The sequence below is a fragment of the Peromyscus leucopus genome, chromosome 1, assembly GCF_004664715.2.
Source record: "Peromyscus leucopus breed LL Stock chromosome 1, UCI_PerLeu_2.1, whole genome shotgun sequence".
NCBI lineage: Eukaryota > Metazoa > Chordata > Mammalia > Rodentia > Cricetidae > Peromyscus > Peromyscus leucopus.
In genome coordinates this window covers 136,934,524-136,956,671 of record NC_051063.1, presented here as the reverse complement: position 1 = coordinate 136,956,671, position 22,148 = coordinate 136,934,524, and the positions used below count along the sequence as shown (strand labels likewise).

The 22,148-nt window shown below is 41.9% G+C and overlaps 1 protein-coding gene across 1 annotated transcript in view; it reads left to right on the top strand.

The window, feature by feature from the left end:
* Positions 1 to 22,148, top strand: part of Agbl1 (ATP/GTP binding protein like 1) — an 830,193-nt gene that overhangs the window by 19,216 nt on the left and 788,829 nt on the right. The window lies entirely within an intron of this gene.

Sequence of the window (22,148 nt, the reverse complement as noted above, 5' to 3'; positions counted from 1 at the left end):
GGGAGACCTTGCCTTGGAGGAGGTGGGAATGGGGAGTGGGTTGCGGTGAAGGCTGGGGGGGCAGGAGGAGGGAGGAGAGTGGGATCTGTGGTTGGTATGTAAAATGAATAGAAAATTTCTTAATAAAAATAGGTTATTTGGCTCTTCTTATTGACTTTTTAAAGATAATATTTTTAGTTATTCTTTGAAACATATCCATGTGTGCAATGCATCTTGATCTACCCACTCCCCACTCTTGAGTACTCTGGGCATTTTGAATATTAGTGCCTTCCTCAGTGTATATCGTGTGGAGTTCTGAGCTTAGAATTTCACCTCCATTTACTAGAGTTATTGTTCCCCATATTTGCTTTTGTTTGTCGTCTTTCAAGACAGGCAGTCTAGGCTGGCCTCCATTCCCTATGCATCCTAGGCTGCCCTTGAACTTGCAGTTTTACTGCTGTACTCTCCCTAGTCCTGGGATTACAGATTTGCACCAATAATCTGTTGTAGATTTTTTACTCAGTAGTACCAACAGCTGCTCTTCTCAGAGTTAGCATCTTTTAATCTCCCACTGTTAGGACTCTTGGCATCTCTTGCTGAACTCACTGAAGCTCAACTCAGTTCAGCTAGTCTAGATAGCTGGAAGCTGTCAGCCCCAATTTGTTCTCATAGGTAAATTGAGTGCACTTCCACCTGGGACAGAAAAGGCACTTATCCATGTGTGTGAAGTGACTACCCCTAACACAGATTTGTAACTTCAATATTTCCAAAGAATTAGAGATTATGGGACATGAAACCAATTTATCAATACATAAATAGAGTGTTAACCATAGTTCTCAGCCTACTAGCAGAGAAGGGAGACTCTGTGGAGAAAGAAGACGAGGGAGAAAAGGAAGGCAATAGGAAAAGGGGACGTTAATGGGCACTGACTGCATTCTAGGTCACTGTGCTGCTTTGAATGAGGACAGGGTCAACAGTCTTTAAATCCATCCTTTGTGTGATATCGCCATTCTCCAGTTTTAAAGCTCCCTGTAGGCTGAATCAGCTTCTTGTGTTTTCTTTCAGAACTGTCCAGTTTCGGTTCTTTTTAAGGTACTTTGCATCTTTTCCATGTGGGTGAGTTTTGAGACTGATTCAATAAGGTCTGGGGAAAGTGAGTCAGTGTTATATGTTTAGTTTTATTTGGTGTGCCTTACAGGCACAGGGGTATCTGAAGTTACACTAGTATTTATAGACTGGCCTGCTATCTCATCACACTCAATCTGGGAATCATGTTTGTTCTGGTATCCAAATGTCTTACTCCCCATGTTGTGATTCAGTTCTCCATGGCACAGGGACAAATATTATGTGAACAACAATGCGCAAATAAATGTGTTAGGCCTGATATATGGTTAGCTTTTCTGGTTCCTTATAACCTAGTGTTCTATTGTGTTTGTCAACAGCTTAGAAATACAGAGACTAGGGCAGTTCAACAACTAGTGAATATGTTGCTTCTAAGTGCTGGGTCTTTGTAAGAATTGACTCACAAAATTGGTTAAGAAAAGCTAAATCCCCAGTTATTCAGAGCAGAGACATATTTGTATGTCCTCGGTTACCTGCAGTCAATGCAGTTTTCATGGATGATTTGCTGAGGGTCCACGGAGAGGGACCAACAGTGCAGAAGATCTTCAAATCTAGCTTAAGTCATAATCCAAGGCTGGGAATCTCCATCTAGTCTTGAGACAACACATGCTATTATCAGTTGATTGTCAGCCAGGGGCAATACTTCTTTGTCGGGGGTGGGGAGCATCTGGCAATGTCTAGAGATAATTCAGGTTATCATAGTTGTGGGAGCTACTGTCTAAGCATTCCATTGCTTATCACTGTAGTTGTCATAAAAGGGCTATAAAGCACAGTCTTCTCCCTGGTAATGAGTGCTTTTTTCCAAAATATTGAAAATGCCAAGACCGAGAACTCTGGTGCTCTTTTTCAGGTATCATTTGTCCCCCAAAATTCATGTGCTAGAAGTTTGTTCCCCAAAATGATGATAATGAAAGGTGGAAGGACCTTTAAGAAGTGGGGTCTGGTGGAAGGCGGATGGATCTTGACTACCCTCTTACACTGGTGCCATGCTTTTGTACTTGTAGAACTGTGAGCTAAAGAAGCATTCTTTCTTATATAGCCTCAGGTATTTGGTTATGGTAACACAAGACAGATTAAGACACTCTATTCATTCAACCTTTTACTTATTTTTATTAAACTAAGCTGGAAATTCAGTGGTAGAATATGTGATAGCAGAGTGTACTTTGTTCAAATAATGCTTAGAGAGAGGGAGGGAGGGAGGGAGGGAGGGACAGAGGGAGGCAGGGAGGGAGGGAGGCAGGAAAGGAGGGAGGGAGGGAGGCAGGAAAGGAGGGAGGGAGGGAGGGAGGAAGGGAGGGAGAGAGAGAGAGAGAGAGAGAGAGAGAGAGAGAGAGAGAGAGAGAGAGAGAGAGAGAGACTATAATTGCTGATTCGTGTTGTTGCTCATGGAAGGATCAGACTAGTGGCTCTCAGGAAGGCGTTTTCTCACCAGAGCCACCACCTCCTCCTCACTTGCCTCTGGTGGTGTGCTGTGGAGTCCAGAGAGCCAATTGGCAGTGATCTATGTGATTTGTTTTGATGCGTTCCTGAGGCTAGAGGAATTTTGAACTATGTGAATGACACATGCCTAGAGGCAAGGAATATTATAATTCACAAAGGGGAGGTGGAAACCAATTAGAGTTGATTAAAAACCAAACACACGGTGGGATGCATTTTGGCTCCAAATCATTCTGCAAGCTGGTGTAGGCACACCAAGACCCAGGCATGCTAAAAATAAAGATGGATATGACTCCCTGTGGTTTACAAGCACACAGGAGAACACAGGGCAAGGTGAAATAGGAGATTTTTACCGGCAACTCTGCGCCTCCATGATTTTTATCCTGCTCTTGCTTTTTCCCCCTGCAACATAGCTGAAGACCGCGGAGCTTAATTTTGATCTGTAGTGGCTAGACAATGCTTTGGCCCCAGAGAGAACTCAATTCTAATTCTAGCTGTACCACACAAAAGCTATGTGCTCTTACCTAAGCTCTCTAGCTTCTTTCAATTCCAGGATCTTCATATATAAAAGGGGGGAACGATACCTACCTACTGTGGAGACAGGAGGCATGATTCTGAATATGTTAGTATAGTCACAGCATGCACCAGATGCTTGGTGAATATTCATTTACCCTGTTATTCTCTGCAGCTGAGGCATCTCCCCATCAGACTTAGTGACTTCTATTGCTGTGAAGGGGCACCATGACCGAGGCAATGGATCAAAGAAAGCATTTGATTTGGGAATCATGGTTTCAGATGGTTAGAGTCCATGGCAATCATGGAGGGAAACAGGGCAGCAGGCTGGCAGGCATGGCACTGGAGCAGTAGCTAAGGGGTTATAGCTGATCTACATGCATTAGGCAGAGCAAGAGAGGGAGGGGAGGGGAGGGGAGGGAGGGAGGGAGAGAGAGAGAGAGAGAGAGAGAGAGAGAGAGAGAGAGAGAGAGAGAGAGAGAGAGAGAAGACTTTAGAGTGGTGTGGGCTTTTGAAACCTCAAAGCCCACCCCCAGTGGCATACCTCCTCCAAGAGGAAAACGCCTCCTAATCTTTCTCAAACAGTTCTGCCAACTGGAAACCAAACATTCAAACATATGAGCCTATGAGGATTGTTCTTATTCACAACACCCTCCTAATCCTACCAAAACAGCGAGACTCTCAGAAAAGCTCTCTTGCAAGCATTTAGGGCTGTGGTTCTCAACTTTCCCAATGCTGTGACCCCTTAATACAGTTCCTCATGCTGTGGTGACCCCCCAACCATAAAATTATTTTAATTACTACTTCATAGCTGTAATCTTGCTACTGTTATGAATTGTAATGTGTAAGATGAATTGCTAAACAGTCCTATTAATAAAAAAAAAACCTGGATCCAGATATTGGGGTAAAAACTGAGAGATCAGAGAAGCAGAAAGAAGCCAGCCACATTCTTACAGCTAGGAAATCCTCAGCTAAAAGAGAGGTACTTCCTGTATACGCATGCCTATAAAGCTTTCTGTGTTCTACCATCTTACTTCCCTTTTCCACCCAGCTACATCACTTCCTCTGTCTGTCCTCCCAGCTCTATCACTTCCTGTCTATCTGTATAGACCTCCAGACCTCTATGGTTAGTGCTGGGATTAAAGGCGTGTGCCACCATGCCTGGTTCTGTTCCCAGTGTGGCCTTGAACTCACAGAGACCTGGATGGATCTCTGCCTCCCGAATACTAGGATTAAAGGCATGTGCTACCACTGCCTAACCCCTGTGTTTAATATAGTGGCTAACTCTGTCCTCTGATCTCCAGATAACTTTATAGGGGTGTACAAATAGAATATCACCACAGTAATATAAATATCTGATATGCAGGATATCTGTTATGTGATGCTGGTGACAGGGTTGTTTGACTCCCCACAAAAAGGTTGTGACCTACAGGCTGGGAAATGCTGATTTAGGGTGACCTCCAGAGAATTCTGCAGCAAGAACAAGAGAACAAACCATTCTTGACTTCACTACCCACATTCAACAGTATTGCCCTCTTCCTTCGTTGATGGGCAGAGATAGAGGGGAAGGAGGGAGGATGGCAAACACTGGACCCAAGTCTTTTTGAGAAGCAGGAATCTCTAGGATCAGGTTGCTGCTCTTTTGTGCTTTCTAACTCTTTGCTCTTTCTCTGCCTTTCAAAGCCTTCTTTGCCCATATGGGTTCTGATTCCAGTTTCATGTAGAATAGTACCTCACTTTTTATAACTCAGTTCTCCAGGAGCATCCGCTCTCTTGATGTAGAATGAAGAACCTAGAAAATGACCGAGTGATGATGGAACTGATGGTGTGGTAAGAATCTTCCCCAGCATGAGGACAGCCCCATGCTATGACCCCGTAACCAACAGTGCAGTTAAATGAGCCCTTGCATCTAATTTGCAAGTCAGCCATCTCACAGAAACCAGCAGAGTAAAGCAGAAGACAATAAGGGTAACTCCTTTAGTGTAAGCAGAGTGGCTGAATAGAGACTGAGGTTTATACATGCAACAATAATTCATTGACCTCAATATTAATTTTTCTTTGCAACACTAAACATTCATGCTTACCAAGAGAGGTGAGATACTTTTGAGCTTCTGTTAAAGGAGTGAAGAATTTTTAATACACACACACACACACACACACACACACACACACACACACACACATATCATGTGATTGCTAAAAGTCATCAAATATCCTCATCTTTGAGGAATGGCTTTTTGCCCTAGGGTATAGAAGACTAGACCAGATCTCAGAAATCCTTCCTGCCATCCTAGGATGTGGGTATATCTTTAATATAGGAAACTGGGGTTCTGAAGCTCACTATTAATTTGCTTTATGAGGAGCCATCCATGTATTTCATTTTATCTTCTGGTATGGAAATACATGAAAGTTTAAACAGTGGTTAGAAACTGGTTTGAGATCCTTCACTAGCAAGGAGCAGGGCATATTGAAGTCAGAATACCATAGATGGGATTCTCCTTTTGTATACATATTTGTGCATTATGTGTGCATGTGTGCGTGCATGTTCACATATGTGTGTATATGTGCCTGAGGAGGCCAGAGGTTGACAATGGATGTCTTCCTTGATCACTCTTCACCTTCTATATTTAGATAAGAGCTCTCATTCGAATCCTCAGTTAGCTAGCCAGTTTGCTCTGGGGTGCTCTGTGTGCTCTAGAATTCCCTAGCAGGAATTGGGGTGGGCTTTGGGGCTTCCACGGGGATGCCTGCTGAGTGCTGAGATTATAGTGGGATGCTATGCCCATCCAGTATTTATGTGGGGGCTTGGAACCCAAACTCAAGTCCTCACACTTGCATGGCCTGAACTTTACCCATGCAGACACCTTCCAAGCCCTCTTATATTTCTTTGGAATGAAGACCTTTTAGCTGTAAAATGGGAGTTTGTTTCCCGAGAGAGGAAAATTAAATGAGAAGGGAGAGTTTACACATTGCAGCCTCTGGATGTATTTAGTATGTACACAGAAAATATTATAAAAATGATTATCAGATTTTGTGGAGATTGAAGGTTATACAACATCAGATCCTGCTTTAAGGAAAAGGATACAAAACAAATATAAAATTAGGCATGAATGAAGATGTTTATCTAGACTAAGAAGTCTTTAGAAAGGAATGATTTCTTTAAAGCTGACAAATACCACAAGCTTCACAAAATCAGAAAAATAACATTTTTAAATTGACTTCTTGGCATTTCTTTATAATGCCTTTTTTATATCTTTTTTATGCTGAATATCCTTTGATTGCCTTATTCATATGACATTTTATAATACCATTTTCTATAGAGAATATAATGATAATTTAAACCTCTTCCCCAGCATGCTTGATCAAAATTTATTTTGTACTGTTGATAATTAAAGACGAATTTCTTTTGGGTTCACAACTTGTTTTCAGGCAGTATCAGGCAAACATCTAGGGTTATTGTCAAATTTGAGAAAAAAAAAAACCCTCAGATTTCTTTCAACAGAACTTTGAAGAACATTACTGTAGTACTTTTTATATTGCTGTGATCAGCCATGTGATAATGGGCAACTTAAAGGAAGAAAGAGTTATGTTGGCTTGCCCTCTGAGAAGGATACAGCCCACCATGGAGGAGCAAGTCTGGCAATGGGGACATGAGGCAGCCAGTCACCCTGTGTATTCAGGAAGCAGAAAACAGACAGGAAGTGTCTATAGTCAAGCTGTAAAACCTCAAGTCCTCCCATTGTGACCCTCTTCCTCCAGCATGGCTCCACAGCTTTCAAAACTGAGCCCCCTGCTGGGGATCCGTGAGCCTATTGGGAACTGCATTTCATATTCAAACCACAATTACTTCTAGTAGCTTCTGCCTCTGTTGGTTGCATGCCTCATTTCTTCTACTAGCATTCTGTGCCGGGCATTGGAGACAAATTGTTCATCAGATAGGGTATTCATACTGAATCCTGTGGTTCTGCGCAAGCAGATATGCTCTTGGAAGCCACTATTACAATTGACTTAATTGTGTCAAAAGCTGCTGCAAATCAGAGAGATAAATCCAGTTATACCCAGGGTTTGAGTAGATCCTCAACTCTAGGTGAATGTCACTTAAAGATGGATTTTACTTGTGCTTAGAATACTTCTTCTTGTAAGTTGTATAAAAAACAGACAAACAAACCACGACCATAACAAACCTAGATACCTATGCAAACCCATGGCCAGAACCTTTCTCAGGTTTTAGAAAAAAAAAAAAAAAAAAAAAAAAAAAAAAAAAAAAAAAAAACACAAAAAAACAAAAAAACAACCCTCCCCCCCACCAAAACATGGAAGTTTGGGAGGCTGAACTGATACTGTGTAAGATTCATGGTAAATCTGCCTCTGATGATGACAAAGGATCCCAAGATGAGAACGTGGAAATGTTGGCCACATTTGCCTTGGTAACCTAAGGTTAGTCATTTCATTTTTTATGGAGCTAGATTTCTCATCTTCTTCAAAGAGAAGTTTGTGCTTAGGGGTGTGTCAGGGTTCCTGGTACCTACAGCAGTGTGGGGTTCTGAGAATTGCTTCTGAGCCAGCCCAGGAGGGTCAGTGTGGATGGGGAAGGGTGAGAAGACATGATTACTGGATTTTGGACTACCCTCCTGTCTTTCTTGGCCAGCAGAGATTCCCTTAGTAAACCCATTCCAGGGTTTCCCAACAGAACATGGCCACGTAACTACATCACTGCATAGAGCTACAGTTACCTGTTGTCCCAGCATCCCCCCGCCCCCCTCCCCACCCCAAGAAGTTGGGATTGACTTGTTCAGGCATTTCTCCTTTGAAAGCTGTCAGTTCAGATGTAGAATTGCCTTAAAGGCGTCAGAGTTCAGGCAAATTCTGAATTGGTGCTGTGTTGCTCTTGCTTTCTGAGGATTTAGGAGTCAAATGAACTTGCATGTTTAGGGGAGGGGATTCTATTGCCTTCTCCACTCATCTCTTGGTTTTGACTTCTCTTCTTGGGATGGGTAGACTGACAAGGAGAAAGGTGCATAGTGCCAAGTCCCAATATGCGCTTGAACACTGTGTGCTGTAGGCACATGCATACAGTTGTACCATCCTGTGTAACCAAGAGCAAACTCATGTTCTGGGGACAGGGTCCAGAGAAGACTTTCTTTTTAAAAATATTTGTATCTATTTTAGAACTTGGGTGTCAAGATAGTAATGTGGAATCTATCATCTATCTATCTATCTATCTATCTATCTATCTATCTATCTATCTATCTATCTACCTGTCTATCTATCATCTATCTATTTATTTGCCTTTCCAAGCTTAGGGGTGTAGCTAGAGTTTTTCTGGTCCTGCCTGGCCCACAGTCAGGACAAACCTCTCTCACCCGCCAGTCCCTGCAGCCATTCAGACCCAACCATGCAGAGACTTATATTGCTTACAAACTGTATGGCCGCAGCAGGCTTCTTGTTATCTAGTTCTCTCTTATATTAACACATTTTTATAAATCTATACCTTGCCACATGGCTCGTGGCTTACCGGTACCTTACATCTTGTTTGTCATGGCGGTGGCTGGCAGTGTCTCTCTGCCTCAGCCTTCCACTTCCCAGAATTCTCCTCTCTCCTTGTCCTGCCTATACTTCCTGCCTGGCTACTGGCCAATCAGTGTTTTATTTATTGACCAATCAGAGCAACACATTTAACATACAGAACATCCCACAGCATAGGAGTTGACTATGAAGATTTATGGCTGCCTTTGATCTGATAGTATGTGGGAGAGTTAGAGATACTCAGGGCAGAAGTGATATCTGAGTTACATTTTGAAGTTCTAGTAGAGGTTTGCTATGAGATCAGGTACGGAGAGATACATGCAAAAGAGCAAAATCACATAATACATTGTCTCCATGAAACTGCAGACAGACAATGTCCACTGATAGAAAGTCTGACAGGGATGATGGGCATCCATAATGCTCAGGTTCTGTTCTTTATGCTTTATGCTTATTCATATATATATGTATATATATATATGTATATATATATATATATATGAATATATAGAGAGAGACATTTAAACACACACACATATATACACACATAAACATTTAAACAAACACACACAAATACCAGGACACATTATAAATATCTTTTATACAACTAATAACACAAAATGAATATTCACATTAATAAAAATGTCTTACAACAACATCATCTTCAATGATTGAGTATCATCCCATTGTGCTCTAGCAATTTATTTAATGTTAGTCATTGAGAGTGTTTTCAATTTCTTGGGATCAGCAACAGGGATGAAGTGATGAAGATCCTTGCAAATAGATATTTATCTCCATCTCTTGGAAATAATTGCAGTGGAACATTTGGGTCAGAGGGTCTGTACATTTTAAAGGCTTTTGATTAAGTATTTCTTAATTGCCCATGCAAAAAAGTTGCAGCAATTTATGCTGTTTTCAGTATTGTAGGAGAGTGCCTGGTTCTTCTCACCCTCACCAGGGCTGAATTTTATCATGCTTTTAAATCTTTGCCCATTTGAGAGGGGAAAAGATGGTAATTCATTTTAATTTGCATTTCTTTGATTACTAATGTGATTGAACATTTTTATAAGCTTGTTATCACTTGTGTTCTGTCTTTGTAAATTGCCTGTTTTATTTCTTTTGGGCAAGGGAATCTTTTGACTTAGGAAATTCTCTCTGAAGGCACCAGGATCAGATTTTTTAAAAAAATGTCCTCAAAATTTAAAAACATGGAAAAATGAAAGCTATGGTCTGAAAGAAGGAGATATGGTTCCTGTTAGCAAGGGCTAAATCTGCAGCACTGGGGTCAGGGGCAGATTTGGGGACTCTTGCCTCTATTCCTAAATCAGACCCCAGACAGCCTTTTGGGCATTTCAAATTCTGTTAATGGCTCTCAGGACCTTACTGCCACTATTTTGGAGGGCTTGCCAAAGGGTGCCTCATTGTCCAGAACATTTGCAGATAGATGATAGATAGGCCTGCATTCTGTGTCTTATTCTAGGTTTTAAGTTACTGAGAGGCAAAGGCAGTTTCTTCTTTTAATGCTCCCCATAATGGATGCTCACTAATGTGAGCGACAAAGAGGTAATGCCACTTCTCAGGTTGTGATATTCTGTTAGTCACATTTTTTTTTCTTTTTCTTTTCTTCAGACTTGCTGGATAGTTTTAGATAAATGACCTGACCCCTGACTTTCCTTTCTTCTCATTCTCCAAGCCCCAAAGGAAAAATCAGATAGTTGTTTATAAGGTATGCAATGTTAACTAGTTCTTTGAAGACATTCAAAGAATAATTATTACAAACAAACAAATAACAGCAATAACAACAAAAGGAAAACCATTAAGAACATTCTACCCACAACTCATTAACTACATTTGAAATAAAACATGAGTTACCATTGACATTTCAAGGGCTATGTTTCCTAATATTCCAGCCTTAACAAACTGTAATTATTTACATACTTGGCTGCAATGGAAATCCAATAACTATTTCTAGCCTTGTTCAACAATCCAATTAAGGAACTCTATACATAACATGTACACCATGTTTTCATTTGAAATATTAAGATGATGTTGTGTTTTGAACCTACAACTGGTTATTGGGTTGTAATTCTGTGTCTTTAGCCTTGAACTCTCTGAGGAAGTACCTGCATGTTCTGTTTGGCCAAAGTTCCAGAAGAAAGAGTCAGAAGGCCTCATTTCCCATGAAATTTGTGGAACCTGGTCTAAATTCATTCAATTTTCTTTCTGTGTACCTGCCTGCTGCAGGAGATGCTTTCTATGGAGCCTCACATTTGTGAAAAGCAGGAAGAACTCAGCTTACCATGACCCAAATATTGACCCATCCCCAAAATGATCAGGCATCTTACTTCATGTGGATATTCAAAGAGCTTCATCTCTAAAACTAAGAGAGGTGTGGGAGAATCTAGGGAAGATCTTCTTACTGATGCTTCATGCATCTAAAGCTTGCTGGAGCTCTAGACCAGGCTTTGTTGGCTTAGGGATTCTGTCTACTCCAGTGTGGCCAGGGAAGCAACTGTGTGCTTGCTGAGCTTGGTGATCATGGCAGCTCACACTGTGTAGTCACTTCAGAATATTTCCAGTGTATGGTGACTGGTATTCAGTCACCTGTGCATAACCACGCTGAAGGTCCTTGAGCAAGTCTGTTCAAGTGAATTCTCTTCGTACCTAGTTCTGCTGGGTACCAAATTCAGAGTGAACTAATAAGCTTTGGTCTTTTCCGGAATGTCTGTGTTGGATTTGGGTCTTTTCTGGAATGTCATCTTCATTGAGCTTCATGTTATACTTTAAGGTAAAAGGGTGGGGAAATTGTGACTGTTTCAGAGCAACTGTTTATCCCTGAGCAATAGATAAGCACCTGCCTGGCATATCAGATGAGGAAGACTCCAGGCCATATCTTAACTGAAAGAAAAAAAAAAAAAGCTACTGCTAGTGCAAAATGACACAGTATGACAATGAAAATCCTAAAAATATCCTTCTTGGGGAATGTGTATGCCATTCTCTAGGTGGTGTTGTTACAGTCATCATGCTGCTAATCCCATGATCCAGGTGAGCACTGTGATGTCACAGTGGTGGATTGAAACTTCAAAGAGATGATTTTAACAGTGGCATTTTTCTCCATCCTTGCCTAGGCCTGTCTGTTAAGCACAGGACCACTAGGTTGTGCTAGAGTATAAACACAGTACACATGCCTTCCTGCTAAATCTTCTCGTTATTGACTGTTATTTTCATTCTTTCCTATTTAAAAACAAAACAAACAACAACAAGAAAAACACACTAATTTCTTCTGTTCTCTGTGGCTTTGATGAATATGCCAGAAACATGCCCATGGTTAGTTTGGTGTGGTTTCCTACTCTCCTGTCTTCTCTTCACCTGATCTTCTTTCTTCTCCACCCGTCTCCCTTCCCAGAGCATCATTCTCTATCACATTCGGTCTACATGTCACAGGGAAATAGTACCTGGAATGAATGTACTTTGTCCCCACCTTTTCTGTAAAACTCCAGAATCAAGAATCCACAATGACCACACAGTCCATCTTTCTGGGGAAGTTCTGATTTACAGCTATTGTCCTATTAGTGAGTGACACTCCATTTCTCTCTCCTAAGGTTCCAGCTTTGCTACTGTCTGCATATGCCTCTGACAGTTTGTCACCTTCATTTGAATATTTTATAGGCACCACAATTACTATGTTGAAAACTAAGCATTTCCCAAGTTTTTATTGAAAATATTTTTTTTCATGAAATGTATTCTGAGCACAGTTTCCCCCTCTCGTCTCCTCCCAGATCTTCTCGCTCCTCACTCATCCAATTTCATGCCTTCCTTTCCTCTCTTTTAAAAAACAAACAGACAACTACAAAGCACATACTAGAATTTAAAAAAAGAAGAAGAAAAAGCACAAGAGCCCTCCACCCCATAAAACACAAAATTGGAAATAATATACAAGCAGAAGACCAGAAAGGTATATATATATTGTCCAAATAGAGACAAAAGAGCTCCCAAAATACAACTGAGTTCTTTTTGTGTTGGCCATCTACTGCTGGCATGAGACCTGCCCTTCAGTACACCCATTGAGACTCCATTGGAGGAAACTAATTTGCCTTTGCAAGTGGTTGTCTTTTGAAGATAGCTTATTGATTGGGAGTAGGGATTTGTGTCTACTTCCTCCTCTCAGACTGGGACCCCAACTGGCTTGGATATGTGCAGACCTTGTGCATGTTGCCACAGTCTCTCTGAGTTCATATGTACATCACTTATCTTGGATTCCTTGGTGTCATATATCCCTTCTGGCTCTTAAATCTTTCCTAAGACCCCACTTTTATACCCAGTACTCCTATTTCTTCCCAATTTGTAGAATCAGCGTTTACTAGTTGCACACACCAGCTCTCTAAGAGAGCTTTTTCTGATCATTTCATTTCTTAACCATTCAATCAGTATGTCCTGTGGACCTTGCATTCAAATATCCCAGATGTACCCACTTTCATCTCTCCTGCTACAACTCTAGTTCAAGCCTGTCATCTCTTACTTACATAGGCCTTGAAATGCAATGCATCCTGACATGGATATCAAGTCAACATTTAAATCAGATCATGCTTCTTTTTTACCTAAAGCCCTAATAGTGTTGGGGCTGGGTTGAAGGTTAGTTCTCTTTGGTGCCAAAATCCAAGTTCATCTTTTCTTTTCTTTTTTTCCCCTCTGTGTAGCTTTGTGCCTTTCCTGGAACTCACTCTGTAGCCCAGGTTGGCCTTGAACTCACAAAGATCCACCTGCCTCTGACTCCCGAGTGCTTGGATTAAAGGCATGCGCCACCACTGCCCGGCTTCCAAGTTCATCTTTTCCAGTCACTTGTTGGTGTGATGGTTAATGAGTGTCAGCTTCACTAGTTTAAAGGATGTCCAGTTAGTTGGGCAAGCATGATTTCTGAATGTAGCTGTTGGAGTGGGTCTGTACAATACTGCGGCAGGGTCCTGTGCTGTTTGTTCCCTTTCAAGGAGGGGCGAGTAGGCACAAAGTCAATGACACAGACTCTGGGAGCATGTTGAAACAACAAGCTCAGTTCATTCAGGAAGAGGCAAGCCTTAAATACCCTCCACCCAGCCCCTGGGGAAGTTCTCTGGAAGTTCTTGGAGTATGACCGGGGCACTGAGCTCTGTTCTTTGGCCTACAGATTCTGGGGTTTGCATTTGAGTAGCAACTCCATATTCCAAGTTCTCAGGCCTTCAGATGCAACTGGGAGTCTGACCATCCATTGCCCTTCTTCTTGGGTCTTTATACTTGGATGGAATTAGGCTACTGATGTTATTAGCTATCCAGCTCAAACAAGCTATGAGATCTCCCAGATTCTATATCCTCATAGCAAATTCCTATAGTAAATCTATTCATCCCTCTTTCTCCTCTTCCCTCTGCTTTTCCTTTGGCCTCTTCCTATCTTTCTATCTCATTGGTTCCTTGCTTCTCATTCTCTGGAATATAGTTGCAACTAGTCATTTTTCTTCAGTTGGCCTCAAGAATACTTTCTTATAGGTTTCTGTGTTACTTGGAACATTTGCTTAATGATTTATCAATTGTCATCATCAAAGTCTTGCTAAAGATTTCCTCTTGTGGCTGAGTTGATTAGAATTTGTGGTGACTATGGATAATGGAGAATGAAATGTCAGGTTTTTTTTTTCTCTCACATATGGAAATATGGAGGTAAGCCATCTCAGGGTCTTGTGCTCATGGTTCTAGCTCTTCCTCCATACTACTCTTGTGACATATGGTAGCCTATTTTAAATGCATTCTACATTACAATGTGGCTGTTAGGAATCCCTATTAAAGTTGACCTTTCACCAGGAAAAGAGAGAAATAATCCCTTGCTGCCATAGTAGCTGGTTTTGTCCCATCTTGCTCTCCCCCATTAAGTTAGAACTTATTATAGGAAGGAGTCTGGGTATGGAAAGAATAAAATAGAATGAGATTGTTTGCCACCAAACTTACCTGGTTCTAATTTTCTTTTACTTCTGTGAGAAATCTTTGTTTTCCTTAGCAATGTGCTGGATTCTTTATGCAGTCCTTATTTAATTCTCTTTAAAGTTCATGATGTGAGCATTTCTATTTTTTATAAAGGAGCTAACCAAAGCTCAGAATGTTTTAGTGCCTAACAAATAATGTAAAATATGTATGATCAACACTTCCCATGCCACATAAGAGGTCTTCCAAACTTACTTACCTAGTTTAAATGAAACTGTCCTTTCTGACCATCACCTGGGATACATTTTTTTCCTCTATCAAGGTTGTGACAGAAAAGACAGACTCAATGAGATTGGAGATGGTAGGAGAATGTCACAGGGCTCTAAAGAGCCAAACACTAAATTCAAATCTCTCCTACATTCCAGGAGTAGAAGGATTGGAAGGATTTGATCTAGAAAGCTGATGTGCGTCTCCATGGGTGAGCTTCTGGCACAAGAAGCCCAGTTTTCCAGAAACACTCAGTGGGTCATAATTTGGTATCGTCTTCTTGGATTGAAAAGCCTATGTTTATTCCAATGTTTATGCTTGCCTGACTCTCTGAATCTGTTGTCTCACTGACATCATTATCACCCTCCCCATGGAGTGTCAACACAGTCCTTCTTCTCAAGACATCTCCTGAATGCACTCTCTCATGGGTGGATCTCACCTCTTCATGAGTGAGCTTAGTTGCATGGTTGAGGTTGTCTCTTGGGGTCTGTTGAAGTTTTGTCCTTGGAGGTGCTGGACCTGCTCATCTTCCTCTTTCTTCTCTGTAGGCCTGAGACTGGCAGGGGACACAAGTAGAAAAGTATAAAGAGTCCAAACCAGCAGGTTGGATTTCAAAACAGAAAAATAATATTTGAGGCATAGCTCCCCTGTTTATGCTCACAAAAGGCAGTCTCTGTAAGAACACTGCAGTTCCCGCACACTGTTGGCCCTCTGTGAATCAGCACCAATGACAACATTATAATTATGCTTCAAAAACAAAGGCAGCCAGAAGTTGCATCTTAAGTATTCCTTATTTGGTTCTTCTAGGAGCATGTGTGTATACTCAGCAGAAATAGCTTAAAAATACACTCCTTAAAAACTAGAACTTTCAGTCTAGCTTTCTGTCATATCCATCATGGGTAAGACTTTTCCTGGAGGCTCAAGCATTAAGGGGGGTGGACATGGGGCAGAAAACACCAATTCTCTGCTTGCTTTCTGTTCCCAATACAGCTAGGTAAATTTAGGGAGATTCACCAAAAGCTTTTGGGATGGGGTATCAGTTAGGTAATGTGGGGTCTCTAGGGTTTAATTTTACATTAGTTACTGTGAACATCTCAATTTCTCACATATTCAGTATTGATCAACTATGTTATAACAGAATCTCTTAGTATAGGCATGATAACGACTACCATTATTCAAGGAGGGTGCCAGGAACTTTGTGGTCATGATAGCTAGTTTCTACAGAGAGATTTGAGAGTGTGGGATGAGGTTGTATGACACTCTCTGTCTGAGGAGGTACGTAAGAGGGCAGCTGAGTGGTGCCAGTGAGATCCATACCTACATGTTCTGGAGTCCTTGCACTTTCCCCCATTTGTCATGTTATCTTTAGCTTGATTGCAAATCAAGGAATGCCAGTTCTGTAATCCAGAAAGACTAATTTAAACTACATAGTTGGAATAGAAAAAAAGTCATTTAACACAACTCTAGTCTGCATGGGAAAGAGAATTAATTGTAGAGATATGAATGTTTCTGACCATCACAGTCTGAAGTGGCCCTGTATCTCCTACTTCAAGCCAGCACTTAAATCTAGGTAGGACTCAAGTAATATTTTTTTAAAGTTTTATTTTAAAATTAGCATAAAAGGACCAAATTTCCTTATGACATTTGTATACATACTTATTTTTGGTTGCTTCCTTCCTCCTACTCCCCCTCCCCCATCTCCTAGCTCTCCATCCATGTTTAAACCCTCCCACCCTTGGTACCCCCACTTCCACTTTCATGTCACGTGTGCAGCTCTGTAAACCCCTCCACTAAAGCCTGCCCCTCGTCATGGGCCTCTTTCCAGGTTTTGGCCTCTACCCACACGCAGCTTCTGTCCTTGCTTTTTCTTTACAGCAGTTCACTTCCTTCTTGTCATAGTCGAGTTCCTTCTGGCTTTTTTTCTATCAACCCTCACTATATCATTCATCAAGCCAGCAAGTTCGTGAGTTTCCCGGTTATATTGAATTCACTCAGAGAGAAATACCACCCTTCACAGTCCAGAGAAGCAGAGTCCCAGCTCAAATGAGCTGCTCAGCCCTCCATTCATTCATTGGGGATAGTGGGTGTAGTTGCAACTGTAAATGTGGTTGTATACACAGTGGCCAAAATATGGAAAGAGACGTGCATATTTAAGAAAAGCTGTGTGTGTGTGTGCGCGCGCACTTGTGTTTGTCAGTATATGGCCACTGTGCTTCTGTGCATACTGCGGGTGTCTCCTTACTGTGGATTGGGGGCTCCTGGAGGGTGTACAGTTGGCAACACGTCACTGTTGTCTCTGAATGGCCCCTCATAGAGACAGAAGTGCAAAGGTTTTGGTGATGGATAAATGAATCCAGAGAAGAGAAGTGTTTGTCTATAATCTCTTCTTAGCATTCAATTTCAAACATTCATAAATTATTAATAAGCCTGCTTGATTTTCCTTCACTGTTTCTGTTCACATTCATTCAGTCATTCATCTTTCTGTTCATTCAAAACCAATTATCTTTCAACTGACACACTGAGCACAGGACATCAGGTCATAAGCACAGGGGCTTCCCCTTGCTTACAGGGTAATATATACATATATTTTTTAAAAAAATATAAGCTTCCCATCCACTCCTCTCCTCTCAGGCTGTCTTTTGCCTTCCTTTGCATGTGCTTGAGGCTACTGGACAACTCACAAAGGCCTTTCACTTTCCTTACTTGATGAACGAACATCTCTTGGTTGTAAGGCAAATGTCCAGCATTCTCTCCCAAGCTTATTCTCTGTAATACCCGCCTTGACTCCAGACCAAAACTAAACAAATCCTCCCCAATATACACAGAGTACTCAGTGAGCCCATCTTCAAGATGGCTGTTAAGCTTCTGGGTACCTTTGTGACAGTAAGAAAAAGGTGTCCTTTTCTGGAAACACTTTGTTAAATGCTGAGAATTGATGTAAATATGTAAATCCTTGCTGATGATGGACATGTCCTCTTGGGTCTGGTACCACTGAATAGAGAAAAAGCTTACTAACTGGTTTCAGTGTCCAGGAACTACCTCAACTCTTGCTCAGTCTACTTATATGTCTTATTGTGCTTTGCACTCAAATTCTGTCCCACCAATGGTGTATTACTAATGCCTAGAAGAATTCTCAGTACATTGTTTTTGGTTGTCAATAAATGTGTGTTGAATTGATGCAAAAATGTTTAAATATATTGTAAGAATATTCATTGCTACAGATTTCTCTTTAATAAGTATATCACTAGATCGAGAACTGTTAGAAACTTTTGGCTTCTTGTATCCCCTACTACGCACTTCCCTCTCCCCCTTTGTTCTCATCGGCTTCTCTCATTTTCTTTTAAAGATCTAGTCATTTATTTTTATGTGTTCTTATGTGAGTTTGTGTGTACATTTATGTGCAGGAGTCCTTGAAGGCCAGAGAGCATCAGATCCCCCGGAACTGGAGTTATAGGTGGTTGTAAGCCACCTGATGTGGGTCCTCTCAAAGATCAGTTCGGTGTTCTTAGCCTCTGAGCTATTTCACCTGCCCACTTTTCTCAGTTTCTATTATAAGAGAGGCTCATGGTCATCTTAGAAAATCCTACATTTGAATAAGCAAAAATTATTTGTAATTCTACTACTCAGAACTTTAAAATCTGTTTCCCTGGGTATTTTTTTTCCATGAAAAAACACATAGATGTGAACTAGTTTTTAACATAACTTTTATTGATGCTTTGGGAATTTCACATCATGTACCCCAATCCCACTCATTTCCCAGTCTCTCTGTATCTGCCCTTCACCCATGTAGTGTCCCCCCAACAAAGTAAAACTAAAAAAGAAATAATAAAAATAAAATAAAAATAAAAAATACGAACAAGAATATTAATTAAAACAACAACAACAACACAAAAGAACCCCCCAACACAAAACCAAATACAAATAAACAAACTAAAAAAACCCTGACTTTGCTCCTCCATCTTTCCTGCCTCTCTGTTGCCTCTTCGTTGATCTTAGTGGCACTGACAGCTGCTATGTATCATGCAGTACATGCAGTATACCCTTTTGTCCAAACTGCTTTACTTACAAATGTTCGTTGTATAAATATGTTGTTGGTCAGATTCAAGGCCTCTGGCTTCTGGTACACCATCAGTACTGGAACCTCATCAAGACTCCTCTTGGGTATCCCACCCTTTCCCAGAGCCATGGAGGCCCTGTGACTATGGTTCCACAGGACCAGTCTCTTCATGTGCTCCAGCAAGTCATAGATTGGGTAGCTGTTAGAGAGTATCAACTCAAAGCCCTGGATGTGTGCCTGGGTCGTAGCTGAGTTGGCCAGTCCAAGCCACTGGGACTACCCCGCCCCCTCAGGTGAGGGGCAGAGCCAACTCTTCCATACCTGTGGTAAGGGGTGGAGCCAATTTTCTCAAGCGTGGGGATAGCTCTCCTATGAGGGGCGGGCCCATCTCTCTCTTGCTGGGTCATTGGTGTCTGCTATCCCAGCACCTGCTAGGGGTGTGATCAGCTCTCTGGTGAGGGGAGGCCAGCTTTCTCTGGGCCAGTGAGGAGGGGTGGGCCAGCTCAGTAAGGCCCTTATACTTCAACACGTGGTTCAACACATAGTTTGCATGGCTCCCTTTGGTAACATGGGCAAGGGACATCAACATAGACCCCATCCGCATCAGGACCTTGGACCCAGACATAGGCATAAGCAGTAGCTTGGGCCTAGATGTCACCATGGCCCCTGGCAGACATAGGCATAAGCAGTAGCTTGGACCCAGATGTCACCATGGCGGCCAGTCAGATCAGCATAGCCCCAGCAGCAGCATGGCCCTCAGGCACCAACATGGCCTCAGGTGCTGGCCCAGATCTCAGGCATCCAAAAGGCCTTTGATGGTAACAGGAGCCATGGATATTAACACAGACCCTGGCTATGGGAGGGCCATAGACCCAGACATGGCCCTTGGCTGCAGCTTGGGCTCAGAGGTCTCCATTGCTCTGGGTGGCAGTGTAGGCCACTCATATTAGAATGGCTCCTGCCTTGGCATGACCATTGGGCACCACTGTGGCATCTTCACCACCAGACCCTGGGCATTCTCATTGGCCTTCTGTGGTAACAGGAGCCACAGACATCAACACAGACCATGGTTGCAGCAAGGTCATGGATGGAGACATGGCCCCAGGTGGCAAGCAGGCCACCCACATCAGCCTGTTTCTCACCACCTTCACCACTTCAGATATGCCTCTCTCTACAGGACATGAACCATTCTATCTCACTCACATACCTCTCCATATATTTGCTAACCATAATGGACCATGGTTTCTTCTATGCACCCAGGGCAAGCAGCCCCAGGTGTGCATGTGGGATGTGGATTGTTTTTAAAGCAAATTTATCATTATTCTCTCACAGAGAGTAGGCAGATGTATAAATCTATAAACCACAAAGAAATAGCCAGGTATCAGGAGGACCCTCTTTAAAATTTGAATCCAAAACAGAGTGCAAGCTACTTTAGAAGATGCCCAATTTTTCTACCCCTGAATGCATTTTAAAATAAAAATAAAAGAAGCCAGGTATGGTGGGTGGTGCATGCTTGTAATCCTAACCCTTGAGAGATTGAGGCAGGAGGATCATGGGTTCCAGGCCAGTTTAGATTATATCCTGAATAGACAAAGAAACCAATGAAGCCCTATACATTATCCAAGCAAATAACTCCCCTATACTGACTGGTTTATGTCACCTTGACACAAGCTAGAATCATTAGAGAGGAAGAAGCCCTAATTAAGAAAATGCCACCATAAGATCCAGCTGTAAGGCATTTTTATAATTACTGACCAATGGGGGAGGACCCAGCCTCCCACATTGATCAATGGTGGGTGGTGCCATCCCTTTCCTGGTGGTCCTGGGTTCTATCAGAAAGTAGGCTGAGCAAGTCATGGGAAGCAAACCAGTAAGCAGCACTCCACCATGGCCTCTGCATCAGTTCCTGCCTCCAGGTTTCTGCCCTGTTTGAGTTCCTGTCCTGACTTCCTTTGGTGATGAACAACAATGTGGAAATGTAAGCTGAATAAACCCTGTCCTCCCTAACTTGCTTTTTGGTCCTGGTGTTTCACTGTAGCAATTGAAACCCTAACTAAGACATCCCCAAAATTAAAAAAACAAAACAAAACAAAAAAAAAAACCCCTTTATTTGTATAGGGTTATCTGTGCAGACTAGGCAACTAATGTCCGAGATTCTTATCTCTTTGGTGAGTTTGGAAGGATTCTGAGGAGAACGGATGTTTCTAGAAGTGTCAGCTGTGTTGAGAGCCGGGGACACACCCCGCTCTGCAGCCCTGTCTCAACCAGCATCAAGCTCAAGGGCAGCTCTCTGAGATTAGTGTTCGAAAGTCTCTTAGCTTACTTACATTTTTCAGGTTGACAGATGAGTGTTCCTACCACAATGTGCTACAGTCCAACAATGCCTAATGTAGTCATTGTGCAATTAGCATTAAATTAGTTATAGGATAAAATGAAACAAATTTGCCTTTTGAAAATGGGGACTTTCATACAAGGCCAAACTTGAGTGAAAGAAAGCCAGAGAACATTTCAACTCAAAAAGCAATTTGCTTTGCAAAAGGAAGTCAGAAAATTACAGCCCATCATACCTAATTAGTGCACACATTTGCGTTTAAATGTATGCTCTTCCTTCAAGGAACCTTCTCCAAGTTCCTTCCCCCTTCACCTCTCAGCAGCCAGCATTCGCTGTTGATGCTGATGGTGAAGCAGTTATCAGAGCAACATGATATTGTCCATTTCCTGTCAGGGTTGCAGGAGGTACTGACAGATTGAGTGTTGCAGAGCATCATGTTCAAGCAGAGTTAATGGCCATGTGATTATGAAGAACTGTTTTGGAAATTCCCATGAAAACTCAATGCACTGAGTATATACTGAGTATATATTTCTCCCTCATACTTCAAGAGTTTATTAAAGACTTTATCTAGATGTCTGTGTAATGGGACTGAATTCTACACTATCTCTCCTATAGTGGCCTAGCTTTAGTGATTCAATGCAAGAAAAAGTGTCATAGAAAGGGAAAAACAGCAATCTCATAGCGTGAAAACATGACTAACAATCACTTTACTCAATGGTTTACTGAGTGATGGCATCATCAATGATGTCATGTGGTTCTCACATACCCTTGCTGTGGGATGGGTAGAACTTTCACCACCAAAGTGCAGTATCCCAGTGTGGTAATAGGAAAAGTCAGAAAAACCCAGATCGAGGACCATTCTATAGGGTCTCCTCAGCATCTCTCAATATTGCCAAGGTTATGAAAAGAAAGGAATGGCTGAGAAACAGTTTCAGATCAGGAAAGCCTGGGGAAATTTTGCTCTTAAATGAAATG